The 22,893-nt window shown below is 33.6% G+C and overlaps 1 pseudogene across 1 annotated transcript in view; it reads right to left on the reverse strand.

The window, feature by feature from the left end:
• Window positions 1-2,699: 2,699 nt before the first annotated feature.
• LOC143240412 (uncharacterized) overlaps window positions 2,700-22,893 on the reverse strand; it is a 50,145-nt pseudogene continuing 29,951 nt past the window's right edge. The window contains exons 15-21 of the transcript XR_013021753.1: window positions 20,628-20,741; window positions 13,558-13,645; window positions 12,963-13,098; window positions 4,542-4,667; window positions 3,945-4,145; window positions 3,075-3,153; window positions 2,700-2,908 (exon numbers count right to left, since the gene is read on the reverse strand). The product of XR_013021753.1 is annotated as an uncharacterized LOC143240412 (transcript). The remainder of the gene's footprint in view (window positions 2,909-3,074; window positions 3,154-3,944; window positions 4,146-4,541; window positions 4,668-12,962; window positions 13,099-13,557; window positions 13,646-20,627; window positions 20,742-22,893) is intronic.

The following is a 22,893-nucleotide window of genomic DNA, read 5'->3' on the forward strand; positions in this document are numbered from 1 at the left end:
CAGAGTATGATATAAACATATCTACTCAAGACGTTTAAACACGAATATGGTAAAAACTTTCTAACTCAACACGTTTAGACACAAATATGGTGTAAACTTTCTAACTCAACACATTTAAACACAAATATGGTGTAAACTTTCTAACTCAACACGTTTAGACACAAATATGGTGTAAACTTTCTAACTCAACACGTTTAGACACAAATATGGTGTAAACTTTCTAACTCAACACGTTTAGACACAAATATGGTGTAAACTTTCTAACTCAACACGTTTAGACACAAATATGGTGTAAACTTTCTAACTCAACACGTTTAAACACAAATATAGTGTAAACTTTCTAACTCAACACGTTTAGACACAAATATGGTGTAAACTTTCTAACTCAACACGTTTAGACACAAATATGGTGTAAACTTTCTAACTCAACACGTTTATACACAAATATGGTGTAAACTTTCTAACTCAACACGTTTAAACACAAATATGGTGTAAACTTTCTAACTCAACACGTTTAGACACAAATATGGTGTAAACTTTCTAACTCAACACGTTTAAACACAAATATGGTGTAAATGTTCTGACTCAACAAAATTGAACACAAATACGGTGTAAACTTTCTAACTCAACACGTTTAGACACAAATATGGTATAAACGTTCTCATTCAAGACATTTAAACCCAAATATGGTGTAAATATTCTGACTTAACACGTTTAAACACAAGTACGGTGTAAACGTACTTACTCAACATATTTAAACACTAATCGGTGTAAACGTATTTACTCAACACATTTAATCTCAACTATAGTATAAACGTTCTCGTTCAAGACGTTTAGACACAAATATGGTATAAACGTATTTACTCAACACATTGAAACACAAATATGGTGTAAACGTATTTACTGAACACGTTTAAAGAAAAATAGGGTGCAAACGTTCTGAATCAACACGTTTAGAAACAAATATGGTGTAAACGTATTTACTCAACACATTTAAACAGAGTATGATATAAACATATCTACTCAAGACGTTTAAACACGAATATGGTAAAAACTTTCTAACTCAACACGTCTAGACACAAATATGGTGTAAACTTTCTAACTCAACACATTTAAACACAAATATGGTGTAAACTTTCTAACTCAACACGTTTAGACACAAATATGGTGTAAACTTTCTAACTCAACACGTTTAGACACAAATATGGTGTAAACTTTCTAACTCAACACGTTTAGACACAAATATGGTGTAAACTTTCTAACTCAACACGTTTAGACACAAATATGGTGTAAACTTTCTAACTCAACACGTTTAAACACAAATATGGTGTAAACTTTCTAACTCAACACGTTTAGACACAAATATGGTGTAAACTTTCTAACTCAACACGTTTAAACACAAATATGGTGTAAACTTTCTAACTCAACACGTTTAGACACAAATATGGTATAAACTTTCTAACTCAACACGTTTAGACACAAATATGGTGTAAACTTTCTAACTCAACACGTTTAAACACAAATATGGCGTAAACTTTCTAACTCAACACGTTTAAACACAAATATTGTGTAAACTTTCTAACTCAACACGTTTAGACACAAATATGGTGTAAACTTTCTAACTCAACACGTTTAAACACAAATATGGTGTAAACTTTCTAACTTAACACGTTTAGACACAAATATGGTATAAACGTTCTCATTCAAGACATTTAAACCAAATATGGTGTAAATGTTCTAACTCAACACGTTTAAACACAAATATGGTGTAATCGTATGTACTCAACATATTTAAACACAAATCGGTGTAAACGTATTTACTCAACATATTTAAACACAAATCGGTGTAAACGTATTTACTCAACACATTTAATCTCAACTATAGTATAAACGTTCTCGTTCAAGACGTTTAGACACAAATATGGTATAAACGTATTTACTCAACACATTGAAACACAAATATGGTGTAAACGTATTTACTGAACACGTTTAAAAAAAATAGGGTGCAAACGTTCTGAATCAACATGTTTAGAAACAAATATGGTATAAACGTATTTACTAAACACATTTAAACAGAGTATGATATAAACATATCTACTCAACACGTTTAGACACAAATATGGTGTAAACTTTCTAACTCAACACGTTTAGACACAAATATGGTGTAAACTTTCTAACCCAACACGTTTAAACACAAATATGGTGTAAACTTTCTAACTGAACACGTTTAGACACAAATATGGTGTAAACTTTCTAACTCAACACGTTTAGACACAAATATGGTATAAACTTTCTAGCTCAACACGTTTAGACACAAATATGGTGTAAACATATTTACTGAACACATTTAAACACAAATATGGTGTAAACGAATTTGCTCAACACATTTAAATTTAAGATTATTGACGCGTTTTGTCACTTCTGTCTCCTCATAGCTCCATATTATCAGTAGTCTGCATATCAGGTGAAAAGGTCGTAGATACATAATTATATAATTCATACACAACGAACTACACATTCTAAGTAATTCATTTTTGTCATATAGCTTATACTAACATGGTACAAATGTTAGACTAGCACACAAGTTAAGGTTCACTCAAGCTACCACAAAGGTAAAACATTATCGTATGTAGTAAGTACAGGCGGGTAGCAAAAATAATATGATTCTTGGAAATAAATGTTCTTTATCAAAATGATCTCTAAGCAAGTATCATTCTGTAAACACTGTCTATCCGGATAATATTCTGTAAACACTCTTTATATCGGTAACATTCTGTAAAAACTTCTACACAGGTAACATTCTGTAAACGCTCTCTATACATGTAATATTTTCTAAATACATTCTTACAGGTAATATTCTGTAAACAATCAGTATCCAGGTGCATGAGGTAAACATTCTGGTAATATTCTGTAAACACAGATAAAAGTGAGAGTGATATAAGTTAGCTTACAGATAATGCTGTTAATATTACTTATTGTTATGACTGAAAACAAAAAATCACACTACAATTGTGACGTAACGTGTGTGGGGGGATTCTGTAGTTTATGGGTTACCCTGTACTTTAACTACTTACCTAAGGCGTTAATACAGTTTCCCAACGCTAGCAAAGACTTGTTGATATGCTTTCCTTCTTTAAGTCGTTGTCCGGTGTTCTTAAAGATACGAACAAAGATAATCAAATGTAAATTTATTGGTAAAAGAACAGTTACAGTGAGAGGTGGAACAAAAACCTTTATGAAAGGAAAATATTTAAAGGTTTTTACCGACATATGTTAGTAATATGATAATAATCAAGGCTGAAACACTAGGCTTACAGATGTGATTGTACAGAATTTGTAGAATAAAAACTAACTTGTAGAGATTAGTTGCTTCAATGTTCCTCTAAGTAACATAATGTTACCCATGGTTGGTTTACCTTTCCCACAAATAATCCACAGTGTTATCTACAGTTGCTTTAACCTTCTTCCAAGTAACCAACAGAGTTATCTATAGTTACTCTAGCCTTCTTCCAAGTAACCCATAGTTATATATAGTTACTCTAACCTTCTTCCGAGTAACCCATAGATTTATATATAGTTACTCTAACCTTCTTCCGAGTAACCTCTACTGTTACCCCTAGTTTCTTTAACCTTCCTCAAAGTAACGAACAGTGTTACCTATAGTTGCTTTATCCTTCCCGCAAGAAGCTTCTAGTGTTATTCCTAGTTTCTTTAAGCTTCCCACAAATAACCCATAGTGTACCCATAGTTGCGTTAACCTTCATCAAATAACTCATAGCGTTTCCCATAGTTTTTATCCTTCTTCCAAGTAAATCCTACTGTTACTCCTAGTTTCTTTAACGTCCTACAAGTAACCCACAGAGTTTCCTATAGTTTTTTTAGCCTTCTTCTAAGTAATCCATAGGGTTACCCACTTTAAACTGAACAAACCAGTTGTTACTCACTCGTGTATGGGAAGCACGCTCCGATCCAGCCAAGTCCACCATGTACAACTTTCCTGTACGAACTTCCTGGACAGTGTTCCTGAGTCTGTCCTGTTGTTTCACGTGCACTTGTAACATAGCGTGTGACCGTGATGACGTTTTATTGGCACCTGTGGCTTCTTGGGTCCTATTTTTGTTTCCTTTGACCAGCATCTTCATCACCTGCTCGGATCAAAAACGTTAGATCTTGGAGGGGTCAGTAAAGTTTCTACAGTTTACTTAGTTTGATTGTAAAAGAATGAAAACAGTTCAATAATGCTATTAACTGTTTTAGAAAGAATTACAAAAGTGCATGAGTTTAACGTTTCTTCACAGTGTAATTTATTGATTTTTAAAGAATTATATTCTAGATACACAAGTTCGGTTTTTATTCTGGTAAATTAGAGTTTCACACAATATTAGCAACAACTCTTTGTATACATAATAAATTCTCCCTTTATGGAGCCAAACAAGACATTTTTATATATAACAACGAATCAAACTTCAACGCTTTTATATATGACAACGAATCAAACTTCAGCTGGTATTTAATTAATTATCAATTATAAAACTGGTTACCGCATTTTCATCTTTTACTGAAATTTCCGATAAACCTGCCACCTGGTGGTTGCCATGCGAATCTTCTCTGAGATCAAGATGTCCAGACGATGGATTAAGCAAATCTCGAATGTTTTCGTTGTAAATCTACAAAGGTATAAAAAAGGTCAGTGAGACTTGGATATAAAGCAATTATTGTTAGAAATGTATATAATATTTTTTTCAAGTTTATAATTCAACTATAACAATCTTATTTACAATAGATAACTTACTGCTACTTCCGTCACTAAAACGTGACGTTCAAACACAAAACAAAAATCCCATCAAAATTTTCTATCTTCTTTTCTCAAAACCTATTTTGTTGTTTATTCATCGATTAACAGTTTTCACCTAAAAATGAGATCAATTACATTCATCATACCTACACCAATAGTAGGCTGCGATGACCTTCCGTATCTGACAGAAATTAACCATATTTCTGTAATCAACGTACTGTGTAGTGTTTGTTTGTGTTTTGTTTTTAATATTTACACTATTGTTTTGAGAAAGAATAGTTTTCATTAATATGTAACAAATGTCAAAGTACTTCCATCAACAGATGATTCATCATTACTTCGGTTCCAATTAAACAGTCGATTACCAGCATTTGTTATTGGCTTAACTGGCGCTTCATGACACATAAAGTAAGAAATTAAATCAGTAATGCTGGATACATTACAACTTATCTCTATTGTTGATATGTTAACAATGATTTTTGAAATGTATCAGTTCGTCAATAGATGTGTGTATAAGATAATGATGTGTATATACATTTCTTCTGTTTCTCTGTTTTAAGTATGTTTTAACACTGTTCCTGTACCATTGATATCATTCTTCTAATTCCATGTTTTAACACTGTTCTTGCAACATTTGTAGCTTTCATCTGGTTCTAGGTTTATTTTAAATGTTACTATAACATTTATAACTTTCTTCTGGTTCTCTGTTTATTTTAACTGTTCCTCTAGCATTTATAATTTACTTTTGGTTCTCTGTTTTAACACTGTTCCTGCAACATTTGTAGCTTTTTTCTGGTTCTCTGTTTTAACACTGCTCATGCAACATTTATATCTTTCTTCCGATTCTCTTTTAACATTGTTTCTGCAACATTTGAAGCTTTCTTCTGGTTCTTTGTTTATTTTAACTATTCCTGTAACATTTATAACTTTCTTCTGGTTCTCTGTTTTAACACTGTTCCGCAACATTTGTACCTTTCTTCTGGTTCTCTATTTATTTTAACTGTTCTTGTAACATTTATGGCTTTCTTCCGGTTCTGTTTTAACAATCTTCCTGCAACATTTATATATTTCTTCAGGTTTAATGTTTTAACAGTGTTCCTGCAACATTTATATATTTCTTGAGGTTCTCTGTTTTAACACTGTTCCTGCAACATTTATATCTTTCTTCAGGTTCTGTTTTCACACTGTTCCTTTAATATTTATACCCTTCTTTTGGTTCTCTGACTTAACACTGTTTCTGGAACATTTAAAACTTTCTTCCTGTTCTGTTTTAACACTGTTCCTGCAACATTTCTATCTTACTCCTGGTTAACTGTTTAAACACTGTTCCTGCAACATTTACATATCTTTCTTCTGGTTCTCTGTTTAACACTGTTCCCGCAGTGAACATTTGTAGATTTATTCTGGTTCTATATTTATTTTAACCGTTTCTTTAGCATTTATAGTTTTTATTTGGTTCTTTGTTTGAACACTGTTCGTGCAACATTTGTAGCTTCTTCTCTTTCCTGTTCTAACCCTGTTCCTTCAACAATTCCAGCTTTTTTCTGGTTCTCTGTTTATTATAAATGCTCCTGTAACATGTGTAGCTTTCTTCTGGTTCTCTGTTTTAAAATATTCCTGTAACATCTGTAGCTTTCTTCTGGTACTCTCTTTGTTTGATCAGTTCCTGCAATATTTATATCTTTCTTTCGGTTCTGTTTTAACACTGTTCCTTTAATATTTATAACCTTCTTTTGGTTCTCTATTCTAACACAATTCATGCAACATTTATATCTTTCTTCTAGTTCTGTTTTAACGCTGTTCCTGCAACATTTGTAGCTTTCCTCTCGTTCTGTTTTAACACTGTTCTTGCAAAATTTATATCGTTTGTTTGGTTCTCTGTTTTAACACTGTTCCTGCAACATTTATATCTTTCTTTAGGTTCTGTTTTAACACTGTTCTTGCAAAATTTATATCGTTTGTTTGGTTCTCTGTTTTTAACACTGTTCATGCAACATTTATATCTTTCTTCAGGTTCTGTTTTCACACTGTTCCTTTAATATTTATACCCTTCTTTTGGTTCTCTGACTTAACACTGTTTCTGGAACATTTGAAACTTTCTTCCCGTTCTGTTTTAACACTGTTCCTGCAACATTTCTATCTTACTCCTGGTTAACTGTTTAAACACTGTTCCTGGAACATTTACATATCTTTCTTCTGGTTTTCTGTTTAACACTGTTCCCGCAACATTTGTAGATTTCTTCTGGTTCTATATTTATTTTAACCGTTTCTTTAGCATTTATAGTTTTTATTTGGTTCTTTGTTTGAACACTGTTTCTGTTACATTTATATCTTTCTTCTAGTTTTCTGTTTCAACACTGTTCCTCTAACATATATATCTTTTTTTGGTTCTCTGTTTTAACACTGTTCCTGCAACGTTTGTAGCTTTCTTCAGGTTCTGTTTTAACATTGTTCCTGCAATATTTATATGTTTCATATCATTCTTTCAGCTTTGTTTCCGCGACATATAGATTACACATTTTAATCTATATTTTAACCCTATTCATGTATAATTACAAAATCTTCTGAGGTAGGTGCAAAGTTGAGTTTATAAACAAGAAGTAAATTTTAAGTTCTGTATTCCTGATTATATTACTATATTATGTGGATTATAATCCGTGATGACGAGATAACCCACTTGTAGTTTATGAACCTGATGATAACTAAAACAGGTGAAACGTTATTCGCTCCTCTACAAGTGCTTTCTCTACCAATATCAGCCGTTTTTAAATATATAATTATGTGGGTTATAACTTCACGAGTACTTCCTGAAGTGGTTAATAACTTCACGAGTTCATCCTGAACTGGGTTATAACTACACGAGTACTTCCTGGAGTGGCTAATAACTTCACGAGTACTTCCTGGAGTAGCTTATAACTTCACGGGTACTTTCTGGAGTAGCAAATAACTTCACTAGTAATTCTTGGAGCGGGTTATAACTTCAGGAGTACTTTCTGGACTGGGTTATTATAACTTTACGAGCAATTCCTGGGGTCTACTTTTAAATTAACTAATATATTGTTATCTTTTCTTTGTAAGCCTAGTTAAAGTAATAGCTTTCAGCAGTCAGAACATTTTTGTGATGAAGTATTATATAGTACAGTTTTTACAGTGTTTCTTGATATATTTTGTTTTTTTTTTCATTTCATTTTCTTGTTGGTTGTTTCTCACAGAACTTTTACAAATAGATTAGCTGCACTGAGCAAGTTATAATCTTTAAATTTCACCTTGATCTTTGTTTTTTCATGTGTGTATTTTTCTTTCGCTGAGTCCCGATGCTGTCCACCTGTTTCCCATGTGTTTTTTTAGACAATTAGCAAACATAAAACATTTTCCAACAAGGTGTAGCTAGTAGCGATAAATATTCGTCATTTTCAATGTGTATGAACAATTTAAGTACCACTTGAAAGAAACGTAAGATTTATGTAATAATACTGTTTTCACAGTATTATAATATGGGTTTTCACAGAAACGTTGGCTGTCCCCAGGAACAACTGTAGTCGATTCTTCCTATTAAATATCTATAAGTTATATTTTAGCGTTAAAACTGTACAATAATCTAACTACGTTCTTCCCACTACAGGGAATCACACCCACTGTGGTACTCAACTATGTAATGGGATTGACTTTAATCGTAACGCGTCAGCAGCTAAATGTGTCAGAGTTTCAGCGAAGAAGTGTCGCGAACCTCGGGCCTTTCGACAGAGAGGGTCAGAGTTAGGCCAAAGCAGGACCTTGAAGAGATTAGTACTGCAAAACGTATTTGAAAATATAAAGCATTTTTATACAAGTTATTTTATTTCAGATATGCAAAACAAAATAGAAATATGTATGTTTTTATTCTCATGAAGGTATGGGTCGGATTATGTCTATTCGACTCTTATTAAAGGTTATAGAGAAATGTAAATCCACTGACTAAATTTCACTGTTTCTTAATCGATGGTTTTCTTAATAGGAGTTTTCTCATCACTCATAACTTGCCTGAATTAATACTAGTTTAAACTACCAGTATCCAGAAAGCATCGAAGAAAATGTGCCTTGACACAGCATGATTATAAGCTTTCTAAATTAATATCTTGAAGCTGATTTCCCACCTAACGGTACGCGTTTATTTGCAAGACTGCTTTCTAGAATATTCTTTGCCCCTCCTTCTTTACGACCTCGGCATGGCCAGATGATTAAGCCGTCCGACTTGCAATCTGAGGGTCGCGGGTTCGAATACCCGTCATGCCAAACATGCTCGCCCTTTCAACCGTGAGGGCATTATAAGTTTCAGTCAATCCCACACTTCGTTGGTAAAAGACTAGCCCAAGAACTGGTGGTGGGCGGGGAAGTCTAGCAGCCTTCCCTCTGGCCTTACAATGCCAAATTAAGTACGACTAGCGCAGATAGCCTTCATGTAACTTTGCGCAAAATTCACAAAACAAACCTTCTTTACAATTCCAATGGCCACGTGCACATGATGTCGATTTTCCCACGGACAATAACAACAAAATACGAGTTAATTTAACATTCTGTTCAGTCCTAAGCTCTATTTATAAATTTTTAGCTGCGATGGGAAAATAAAATATTAACCTCAGCAACTCGATTTTGGATCAAAGCAAACACCTACCTTTTATGTATACCAAAGTGTTATCTAATCTTAATAACGTTGTCTAGTATACTAAAGTGTTCTCTAATCTTAATAACGTTGTCTAGTATATTACAGTGTTCTCTAATCTTAATAACATTGTTTAGTATACTAAAGTGTTCTCTAATCTTAATAACGTTGTCTAGTATATTACAGTGTTCTCTAATCTTAATAACATTGTTTAGTATACTAAAGTGTTCTCTAATCTTAATAGCGTTGTCTAGTATACTAAAGTGTTCTCTAATCTTAATAACGTTGTTTAGTATACTACAGTTTTCTCTAATCTTAATAACGTTGTCTAGAATACTACAGTTTTCTCTAACCTTAATAACGTTGTCCAGTATACTACAGTGTTCTCTAATCTTAATAACGTTGTCTAGTATACTACAGTTTTCTCTAATCTTAATACTGTTGTCCAGTATACTACAGTGTTCTCTAATCTTAATAACGTTGTCTAGTATACTACAGTGTTCTCTAATCTTAATAACGTTGTCTAGTATACTACAGTTTTCTCTAATCTTAATACCGTTGTCTAGTATACTACAGTGTTCTCTAATCTAAATAACGTTGTCTAGTATACTACAGTGTTCTCTAATCTAAATAACGTTGTCTAGTATACTACAATGTTCTCTAAGATCGTTGCAGCTATCTAGTACATCTCATTTTAGAAATAAAGCCAAAATTATACTTCGCTTTATCAACAGACACAATAATGTTTTTTATTCTGTAATGTACAGATTTTAGTTTTAATTTAAAAAGTTAAATCCATTGAGTATTTATTTAAATTAATAAAACCTAATTTATTTTAAATTCTATTAACCTTATAATATCTTCACTCTAAAACCAATTTGAAGAATAATGTGCAGAATAATTAAATTTCAGAATATGTATCCTAAACATATTATTACTGGAATTTTGAATATAATAAAAGATAATTAATTATTTACGAAAAAACACAGAATAAAGGTCCTAAGTACATAATTATTAGAAAACATAAAAACATTTAAATTCTATACAAAATCGTTGAGGATCCAAATAACAAGAAAGAAGGGTGGATGCTGAGACCTATACTTACAAAAAAGAGTTGAGTTAGTATAGTAGTACCTTAACAAAGGGTTGAGCTTAAAATAGAAGTACCTTAACAAACGGTTAGGCTTAGTATAGTTGTACCTTAAAAAAAAAGGTTACGCCCGGTATGGCCAGGTGGGTTAAGGTGTTCGAGTCGTAATTCGAGGGTCGCAAGTTCGAATCCCGGTCGCACCAAATATGCTCGCTCTTTCAGCCGTGGGGGCGTATAATGTGACGGTCCACCTCACTGTTCGTTGGTAAAAGAGTAGCCCAAGAGTTGGCGGTAGGTAGTGATGACTTCCCTCTAGTCTTACACTGCCAAATGAGGGACGACTAGCACAGATAGCCCTTGAGTAGCTTTGCGCGAAATTCAAAAACAAACAAAAGGTTAGGCTTAGTATAGTAGTACCTCAGCGTATTGGGGTTTGAATGTCAACTTGGTGGACAATTTTGCTGTTTTCCTCACTGGTGTATAGTATTCTATGTGAGTATTACTTTTATTACTATTTTTTATTTATTTTTGTAAATAATTACTTTCCCACTTCTGGCTACAGAAGGTGATGAAGATGTGAGATGGAGCATCGGTATGTAATGCTTTTCTCTTTTTTTTAATCATGTGGAGCAGGCAACATTAGGGTTAAACCGTCTATTACAACTTGGGTCTTACTTCTACACCTACCTCTAAAAATTAAGTCTCATTAAAAAATGACATTTGATCCTTTATTTATTTTTTATAAGCTATATTTTTTTGTGTGCGTGCACCCAATACGATTTTATTACTCATCAGAATCTTTACCAACCTACCCTCAAGTGGAAATCCTGCTGGATAGGGTAAGAATAAATTAACCTATGATACCTTGGGTGTGATCAAATACATCAATCGAAAGAGTTTGACCTTCTAAGCCCAAAACAGTAATCAGTTCTCAACTCGCCCAAGAGACGGCGCTATAGGGGAAAGCTTGTACTTTTTAAAAACTGAGCCATTATATGAGTGACAAAAGACAAAATTTTACACAATGTAAGTAATGCAACAACGTAACAAGGGTTATTAGCTAGGGTCCAGTAACAGGGCAAACAGAGTGCTAATTCCAGATAGGAAATGAAGCGGTCATCCCTGGCCCAAAATATAGACCGAAGAATCCCAGTGAATATTTTTATAGCTGCTACACCGCTTCACGTGAGGGTTCAATTAACAGTTTTCTGAAAACATGTGATCAAATTAATGCCCGTAACCCAGACTACAAAATCCACGAAACGAAAATATAAAGGAAGCTCTCCTCACAAGCCGTTTTATGGTTGGTTTGTTTGTATCAGGTCATCCCATAAGTAATGTCCGAAAGTTTAAGACAGGAAGTGCACCATTATTTCTGTCTTTGTAGAAGGCTGTAGTGACTAAATTATGTAGTAGGACGTGTATAAATATGTTCAGATAAATAAAAGAAACTAACCAAACTCAACTTTTTCAGATCATTAACCAAATAAACCATTATGAAGATGTATGTGTCTGAGGAGTACATTAGGCATATAATGCTTCATGGGTTTTAAAAAAGACAATAGTGCAGCAGAAACTACACGAAACATTCAAGGTGTTTATGTGCGGAGTCTCTAAATGAAAGAAAATGTCGAAGGTGATTTCAGAAGTTCAGATCAGGTAACTACAGCTTAAGTGATGCGCCATGTTCTGGTCGTCCTTGAGTTTAATGATGACTTGCTGCTGGCTGCCCTTCATGAAGATTATGCTGTAACAGTTGAAGAACTAACACAGAAGCTTAATTCAGCCCATTCAACAGTTCACCGTCATCTGCAACAGCTTGGAAAGGTGTTAAGAAGAGAGGTAATAAAAATGAAATGATAATATGCAATAATAATAAAACAACAAAATATTAGGAAATAGCTGTTTTTCCTATCACTCACATGTTGAAAAGCCGATCATGGAGGATATATTATTTACAGACGCTCCAGTCATGACGAACCAGAGGGAGTAAAGCACGTGAGAGTATTTTAATTTGTATCGCTAGGTGTCTAACGGGACCAGGTGGTCTCATATACTTGGAATATATTTTGTCAGTCACTGTATAAGAGTGACTTTCTTTTGGAAATAAAATCTTTTTAGAAACGTTCATTAAGCTACAAACTATATTCCATTTTCAAATACAAATGCTGCAACCTGATGTATTGGTAGCCGTACGTACGATTTCATTTAATCTTTGAAAGACAGAATCACGAGGAACAAAAGGTTTTTAATTATTATGTATTACCTCTACATAAGACATGGAATGGTACATTCCAGTTTGGTACTTTATATCATGTATTACCTCTACATAAGATATGGGATGGTACATTCCAGTTTGGTACTTTATATCATGTATTACCTCTAAATAAGACATAGACGCGTTACATTCCAGTTTGGTACTTTATATCATGTATTACCTCTAAATAAGACATAGTGACGTCATACGTCGTGGTGTCGCTCTTGTTTTCACTACTTGAAACAAGTCACGCAGAGCACGAACCATAACTCCGGGATCTCTGTCTGTCCCTACCATGGTGTAAGTCTTCCCAGCTCCTACATAGCAACAGAACATTTGTTTCATGTTACCTAGCGACCTTTGTAGTGTTATACGATCTTCACAGGTTACTTTATTTGAGAACCTATAAACTTATCTTATGATCTTATATTGTAAAATTATCTTATTCATTTTGTTATGATCTTTAAATATAACCCATTTTTCATAATGTTGTATCCCCTACTTTGACTCATGACTAACACCATGAAACACTATCGCACATTTCGACCAGCAATATCCATACGTACCATATAGGTACTTAAGAATTATGAATACGTGTTTTTTTTTTTCCTATCCGTCTTATATATTACTTTAAAAGCACATATGAATTAATGGTCTTAACACCTGTCTCTTGTCGACTAGTATTTTATTGGTTTCTAAACAAGCTTTCAATAGTTTCTGAACATTAGGACTAAGTTTATATATTCTATTTAATGTTTATAAAAAATATTGGTTACCTGTTGCTCCGTACGCAAACACTGTACCGTTATAACCTTCCATGACATTTTCCACGAGCTTTTTCGCTGTGCATTTATAGACTTCTTCCTGTAACATGGACACATTACACTACGTAAATCTTTTCAAGAAGACTACGGTTGAAAATGTGTAGCGAAAAAGTACTAGGGTTCGGCGTATCAAAAATACGTGTAACAAAGGTAAATTAAAGTTTAAGATGTAACAATAAGATACACGTAACAAAGTTAGTAGGTTTAAGTGTAACAATAAAACATGCGTAACGAAGGTAAATTAGGAAAATATATATGTAAAAACGGCTCGTTTGGGTTGAGAAATTTTTTCGAAAAAATTTTCTCAACCCAAACGAGCCGTTTTTACATATATATTTTTCTCTACAAGTGGGTTTTCTCGATATCACTGAAGGTAAATTAGTTAAGTGCCACATACAATAAAATGTATGTAACGAAGGTAGACTAGGGTTAAATGTAACAATAAAATGTATGTAACGAAGGTAGGCTAGGGTTAAATGTAACAATAAAATGTATGTAATGAAGATAGGTTAGGGTTAAATGTAACAATAAAGAGGGTGTAATGAAGGTAGACTAAAGTTAAGTGTGTGTAACGAAGGTAGGTTAGGGTTAAGTGCAACTGTGTTGTATTGTGTTTTTCTTATCGTAAAACCACATCGGGCTATCTGCTGAGTCTACCGAGGGGAATCGACCTCCTGAGTTTAGCGTTGTAAATCCGTAGACTTTCCGCTGTATCAGCGGGAACGTTAAGTGTGTGTACGGAAGGTAGAATATATTTGAAAGTATAAAAGTGAAATGTAACAAATATAGACTAGGGTGTAACACCCGCTATTCGAGCCATTCCACCATAATTTAATATTGAGCCTAGGATGACCAACAGAGGAGTTATTCCTGAAACTAGTGATTTAGGGTTATTTGACAGGATTCAATTAAAGAAGCATAGCACAACTTCTACAACATCAACAAAAATAAGTCTTAATGACATTATGAAGTCCATATGAACTATATTGGATAACGCCCCCACGGCTTAAAGGGCGAGCATATTTGGTGTGACGGGGATTTGAACCTGCGACCCTCGGATTACAAGTCGAGTGCCTTAACCACGTGGCCATGTCGCGCCTAGTTTCTAGATCTAAGTCATTCGATCTAACGCGAGACCATGAGATTCAACATGGGGTTAACTTGTAAATGTAGAGTAAAACGATGTAGCAATAAAACTTGTTTGAAATGTTCTAGATGTGACTGGAAATGTGATGCTTTTAAAAGTGACGTTTAACCACATAAACTGTGGGAGCAGGTTTGATGAGGAAATAACTTATTCATAGATATCCAAGTCTATTTGACATAACAGCTTAATCTCAGATTCGTCAATTGATTACTGCATTGAGAGCGAAACATAAAATAACAGGAACAATAGTGTCGTTGTCTTTTAAAAGGGCGGGATTAAAATTATATTTAAAAAATCATTAGTTTTGTGAAACTAAGAATACAATAAGGCCCACAAATGCAGTTGAAGTAGATGCACGATACATTTACATTATATTATGATTTCCCTAACGATTCTCAAATTATAAATGTAATTTCTGCAATGATAATATAATACCAATACAGTCCATATGGACTTCATCATGTCATAATGTCATTAAGACTTATTTTTGTTGATGCTGTAGAAGTTGTGCTATGCTTCTTTAATTGAATCCTGTCGAATAATCCTAAATCACTAGTTTTAGGAATAACTCCTCTGTTGGTCATCCTAGGTACAATATTAAATTATGGTGGAATGGCTCGAATAGCGAGCGCGGGTGTTACACCCTAGTCTATATTTGTTACATTTCACTTTTATACTTTCAAATATACTCTACCTTCCGTACATACACTTAATTTGGTGTGACGGGAATTCGAACCCGCGATACTCAGATTACGAGTCGAACACCTTAACCCACTTGGCTATGCCGAGCCCACGTGGATTAGATTAAGTAGGTATATCTTGTACATGGAATTAAGATATATAGCATGTCATGGAACATGTCATAACATGTAAGTGTAGATTATGTGGGTAAGTCACGTATACGAAGTATATAAAGTTAGTGGATCTCCGCAAGTTCCTTGGTCGTAAAGGCCTAGTAATAATTTGCTCGGAGAGCCCATGGCCCAGGCCTTAATAACGCTGTTGATGCGTTATAACAATGACAGTCACTGGAATTACAATGTTCATTGAGACGACAAAGCACTTGTGGCGGGTGCTGTAGACTAGCTGTCTTCCCTTTTGTCACGAGGTAAACATTCACTTGAACCTTAGGGGATGTCAGCTGGTCATTTAATTCAAATTCCACAGTATATTAAAGAAAAACCATAGCAACACAAGTAACCGTAGTAACTCGAAAACCAATGAACAGAGAGAAAATATTTGTTACAACTGTGTAAAACAGATATTACTGAATAATATATATAAATTAGAAACATTATCGTGACAGACACATAAAGAAACAATGAAAAAATATAAACAAATAACAAAACCCATGCCAAGTATGTAACAACATAATACCGTCGTAACAGATATAAAAAACATTAACAACTGTTTTCACAATGTAAAATCACAGCAAGATATAAATAAGTAAATACGGAAACCATAGCAACTGAGAAACAAACAAAAGAAACACTAGTGCTGAGAATAACTTTAAATTTTACGAAACTTAAAAGTTTTTCTAAAGATAAACTATCTTGACATATTTAAGTAATTGTTAATTTTTACTTGCGTATGCAGCTTGAAGAATCTAAAAAGACGTGTACATATTTATTAATACTACTAATGCCTTTCGTTCAAATCACGAATCACGATAGTGGTTCATAATAAGGATCGCCTAATTGTTCTCATATGGATCGTCCATTTGATTTTGCTTTTTATTAGCACTAATTTTTGTTGTCCCGTCAGCCTGTAGTAAAAACGAAAGAGAGTATTAAAATCAAACCTAGGTAATGTTACTAAAGGGATAATTGTGCATTGTGTATGGTGTTTTTCAAGGTATTTTTATATTTTTCATAAGTTAAAAAAATAATTCTACTGTAAGCGATATTATCATTACCACTTGAAGTTAGTTGTTTTACACGTCGTTTCTTCAAGAAGCTTACGTACACAGTGAAACAGAAATTACCACCCAGTAATAGCTTAGCAATGAATGATAGTAACATGTAGATAGTGAATGTTTTGTATAGTATCCAGTCAGTATCTTCATAGAGTCAACCCCTATATTATATATGAAGTGAAGGAGTTAAACAAACAATATACGTAATATTAAAATTTATTACAAACATTCGTAGAATGATTATTTTAAAAGGACACAAGAGTTTATTTAAAACGATGTTTTAGATGTATATGTTCTATTCGAAGCGGTTGAATTTTCTACTGGTAAAATTTCATATGTGGTTAGTTTAAGCGCATTTGCCCATTTCTATGCATTATATACAAATAATATGGTCGCATAGAAGCTATAAATGCTCTATATTCTCAAATAACTATCTCTGACAATCTCTAGTTACAGGTAAATTTTTTTACATCTGGAACTGATGCAATCAAACAGTCAGCAGATATAGTAAATCATCATGAACCGTATCAGCTAGTCTTCCACAACAGATATCTTTAAGCCGAAGTTTAAAACAATAGCAACAGATTAGTTTGAAATATCGGATCCCAATGCGATTATGAGTGTTGAAATACAGCCCACATTACCTGATTGCGAATTTTATAGATACTGCGCATAGAGTAGCCATCATTGAAGCTGACTATTAAAAAGTGGTAAGAATCGTGCAAGTGGCATATGACGAAAATGATAATATATAATTATTCTAGCAAACGAGAAGCATAAATATTATATTGTAGTTATATATTTTCTTTGGAAAATATTTAGTTTCAGATAAAGAGTTTAGGGTCATTACAATGGTCATCAAACTCCATCAAAAATGGAGGGTGAGGTAAACTAATATAATCAGTTTATGGTTGTAAGTTAACAAGGATGTTTTGCATTGTAGCGTGTGCACGACAGTGCTGTGAAAGGAGAACTGGCTAGCTATAACTAATGTGTAACCGGCCTTACTATGACCAGTGAAGGAGAAGAGAAAAAAGAGAAATATAATTATTATAAGTAATACTAAAATGATTATTTGGATAATGATACACGATGTTATTTTTTGTTTTGCAATTAATAAACATGAATTCGTCCATACAAGTTATAAAATACATATAGCTATCTATATATGCAGCATTACAACTTAAAATAACTATAAAGTCTGAGTGTACACACACACACACACACACAGACTAAAATACATCCATTGCATGCTCGTGTGTGTATAAACCTCATGCAGTCATAAATCTCGTCCATAAACCATCAGAGTATAGTTCAGTAGTGCGTCCAGGCCAGTGTTTACAGACTCCTCATGTAGTTACAGGGCATGAATTTAGTAGCTTTATTGTTCATCATACATTCAACGATACCAGAGACAACAACCATTCACTCAACATGAAGTCAACTCAAACGTAACTGTTTCCCAGAACAGCATCATACACCAACTATGTTGTTTTATTAAATTAAACTTTTCATATAAGACAGTATTCTTATTGGACGGATTTACGTCCATCACGGACATAAAAATAAAGAAACATGATTATTAAAAAATGTTTATTTAGAAACGAAGAATAGGGATCGTAAAAAACATACAGAAATAAATGGGTACCTTAATGTGAATATATAGAAACAAGATAGGTACCATTATGTGAATATATAGAAACAAAATAGGTAGCTTAATGTGAATATATAGAAACAAGACAGGTAGCTTAATGTGAATATATAGAAACAAAATAGGTAACTTAATGTGAATATATAGAAACAAAATAGGTAGCTTAATGTGAATATATAGAAACAAGACAGGTAGCTTAATGTGAATATATAGAAACAAGATAGGAAACTTAATGTGAATATATAGAAACAAGATAGGTACTATAATGTGAATATATAGAAACAAAATAGGTAGCTTAATGTGAATATATAGAAAAAAGATAGGTACCTTAATGTGAATATATAGAAAGAAGATAGGTGCCTCAATGTGAATATATAGAAACAAGATAGGTCCCTTAATGTTAAGATATAAAAACAAGATAGGTACCTTAATTTGAATATATAGATACAAGTTAGGTAGCGTAATGTGAATATATAAAAACAAGATAAGTACCTTAATGTGAATATATAGAAACAAGATAGGTAGCTTAATGTTAATGGCCCAAGAGTTGGCGGTGGGTGGTGATGACTAGCTACCTTCCCTCTAGTCTTACACTGCAAAATTAGGGACGGCTAGCGCAGATAGCCCACGAGTAGCTTTGGGCGAAATTCAAACAAATCAAACTGTAGTTTTAGAATGGATGGAAAGTTTAGTTTGGAATAGCGAGCTGTAATACTGGAAATAGTGGAAAGTGACAAATACGATTAATTTAGTGAAAGAGAATAAGTTATTTTTGTGTAACCTTGTTCTTTATATAATACCTACATAATTTTTTGTGTAACCTTGTTCTTTATATAATACCTACATAATTTTTTGTATAACCTTGTTCTTTATATAATACCTACATATTTTTTTGTGTAACCTTGTTCTTTATATAATACCTACATAATTTTTGTGTAACCTTGTTCTTTATATAATACCTACATAATTTTTTGTGTAACCTTGTTCTTTATATAATACCTACATAATTTTTTGTGTAACCTTGTTCTTTATATAATACCTACATAATTTTTTGTGTAACCTTGTTCTTTATATAATACCTACATAATTTTTTGTGTAACCTTGTTCTTTATATAATACCTACATAATTTTTTGTGTAACCTTGTTCTTTATATAATACCTACATAATTTTTTGTGTAATCTTGTTCTTTATATAATACCTACATAATTTTTTGTGTAACCTTGTTCTTTATATAATACCTATATAACTTCGTAGCTTAGTGACCTGTTTTGTTGTGTTTATTTACATGTGATGTTCCTTGTAAGTGCTTATATAATCTTGTCTTACAAATGTTTGTAGTTTCAGGATTTAAAGTTAATTTTCTTACTCGCCTGGTTTAATGTTACTAAGTTAATCTCACTTTACACCCCTATACTACTAAACTACCCTTGTTTCGCACTTTTAAGCCATTTTCAGTTCAACAGTTCGATGTTCTTAAAACTCCTGTATCTTCGTGTAGTGACTATAATTTTGTCTGTCTTACTTGTAGACGGGACTAATGGCACCTTTACATATATAATAGTGTATAATAAATGTCTGAATCTCAGAATGGTAAAGCGAAGCATTTGAAGGAGTGAAATGGTGAATCAACGTTTCCAGACAAAATCTAACGGGAGGATCTAGGTGTTCTGACAAAGACTAGAATGGTGTACCCATGGGTTCTGAAGAGGAACACGGGTTCCCCAACCCCACACACACATATGAGGAAAAGGTGGACAAAAACACTGGGTTCAAGTTTCGTTCTTTTCCACACGAGTTTTCTAAATTCAGAATCTAGAATTGGATCTGCTACTACAAGACAACTTAAAACAAAGCATTATTAATTATATTGTAAGAATTCCTTTATTTTTCTCCTGGTTTGTTTGTTTTTGAATTTCGCGCAAAGCTACACGAGGGCTATCCGCGCTAGCCGTCCCTAATTTAGCAGTGTAATACTAGAGGGAAGGCAATTAGTCATCACCACCTACCGCCACCTCTTTGGCTAGTCTTTTACCAATGACTACTGGGATTGACTGTCACATTATAACGCCCCCACAGCTGAAAGGGCGAACATATTTGGTGCGACAGGGATTCAAACCCGCGACGCTCAGATTACGAGTCGAACTCCTTAACCCACCTGGCCATGCCGAGTCCTTTTCCCCTGGACTTCACAGTTTAAAGTTTCAAATAATCGTCATGACACACGTGACTCGATGGTTTCATACTGCATTAACAAAGTACTTCTTTGAAGAATGTTTTAAGTAAGAGCGTACGTCGTGTGATAACATACCTGTGTTGAACTCGCATCAAAAGCATAATCAAATACGTAACGTTTTTCTTGGGCTCTTTTCGCTCGCAATACATCAGTGGTGTTCCCTGCATGTGGATCTAGAAGTACGACCATCTGCAAAAAATAGTAAACAAAAGACAACTTTCCATTAGAAACGTAGCTTAGTTAGCCTTAATGGGCTTGCTAAGAATAACAGTGAAAGTACTGGAATTGAGCAAGGAAATAATTTGGAGTTTTGTGATTGAAAAGACCAAAGGTTGAAGAAATTCTTCACAGTGAACTGTGTATGATATACCTTGGAGGTCATGGTTATGGTTACCTTAAAGGCAAGTACCGAGGGGTAAGTTTGTATCTACGCCGTATATCCAGAAGGGTAATACAAACAGTTATGATTATATCGGTATGACGTCATGTAGGATAAAACTGATAAGTGTATTAGAAAATGATAACTTCTGTTATATATGTAGAGTAGATACCTGGTAATGACCTAAGAAAGTCGAAACGTTGTTACTTGTTTTGTGCTTTAAAAACGTTTTTATACCAATAAAAACCGTTTCTACTACATACACATTTACTTCAAGTGGGTTCCTTGTCATTGAAAATACTAGTTTTTACAATGCTAATCTTTCCTCCATCACAATGACAAATCCTTGCACATTTAATGTCTACGCCATTACAACGTAACAAATTCTACTAGACATAAAGCACTCCTTCGTCACGACATGACGAATCCTTGTAGATATAATGTGATCCTCTATCACGATAATGACAAATCCTAGTAGATATAATGTGATTCTCTATCACGATATGACAAATCCTGGTGGATATAATGTGATCCTCTATCACGATAATGACAAATCCTAGTGGATGTAATGTGATCCTCTATCACGATAATGACAAATCCTTGTGGATATAAATGTGATCCTCTGTCACGATATGACAAATCCTAGTGGATATAAAATTGCTTCTCGGATACGATATGATGTGTTATAATTGATAATTCTAAAAGTGTTTGTTTCATAGGTGATAAACTGTAGAGTACGTCTTGAATAAGTAACAGAATGTCAGCTTAATTCAACCCATTCAAAGACCAGTTTTCACTAATGAATGGTACAGTTCGAAGTTTTTATCATTAATGATATACAGTACTGTGCAAAACAAAAGTGTTAAGACTAAATCAAAGATTAGATATCAGGTTACTTTTAAAGAATAATGGAAGGTAAATCATAGATGAAACATAAAAATTGTGTTAATCTTCATATATAGTACAACAGAGACTCAGTGGAAATGCTTGAGTTCAACAAACAGTTCATACTTTGTATCCCCACCTTTTCCTTTAATAACTGAAGACAGTTTCCCTGGCACTGTTTAACATATTTAAAGTGGGATTTTACTCCAAGTGTCTGTAACACATTTCCATAAATTTTCTTTGGAAGTAACTTTCGATATGTCAAGTTTTTGATCTATCAAATCCCAGATCTGCTCAGTTGAGTTTAAATCAGGACTCTGTGGGGGACCATTACATCGTTTGAATGACTCCAGCAGCTCCTTTCTTGGCTACGTAATTTATTCATAGGTTGGGCTAGTGTTTGGGTCATTATCTTCTTGGTAGTAGAATCCTTTTCCTATAATAAACAAACCACTGGGTATACCATGAGAGATCCGTATCTGATGGTACTTGTGTTGGTCAATTATTTCATCTATTTTGTAAACATCTCCTGCCACCTCAGCAAAAACACCTCCAAACCATCACACTGCCTCATGGTAAGTGCTATGCATTGAGATAAGTATATTCTATCTTTCTTTCGTTCGATGTACAAACTACGCTTTGAATCAAATTTTTCAAACTTCCACTCACCCATTCTTCACACCCTTTTCCAATCATCAGTAGTTTAGTTTTTGTACTTTTTAGCCAGTTTTGGTCTCTTGACAATATTTGAGATCTAAGTAATTGTTTTAAAATTGTTACATGACCAAATGTTCAGTTGTCGTTGAGTGTTCTAGATACTGTAGATCTGGACACTTTTCTGTCATTGGTACATGGTTGTTTATCTCATGCTTGAGATCAGTGTCAATTTTCTTTCTGTCCTAAAGCTACATAAACAAAGATATATAATATCAGTATCGCTGAGTATTGGTGTTCTGCCTCTTCCTTTCCTATTTTTAAATTTACCTGTCTTGGTCTCACTATCTAGAGTGTACTTGACAGTGTTTCTCAAGTCTGCTCCAATTTGTCCAACCAGCATCACGTGAAGCTTTTGTACAA

Source organism: Tachypleus tridentatus, chromosome 13, assembly GCF_004210375.1.
Source record: "Tachypleus tridentatus isolate NWPU-2018 chromosome 13, ASM421037v1, whole genome shotgun sequence".
NCBI classification, from domain to species: Eukaryota; Metazoa; Arthropoda; class Merostomata; order Xiphosura; family Limulidae; genus Tachypleus; species Tachypleus tridentatus.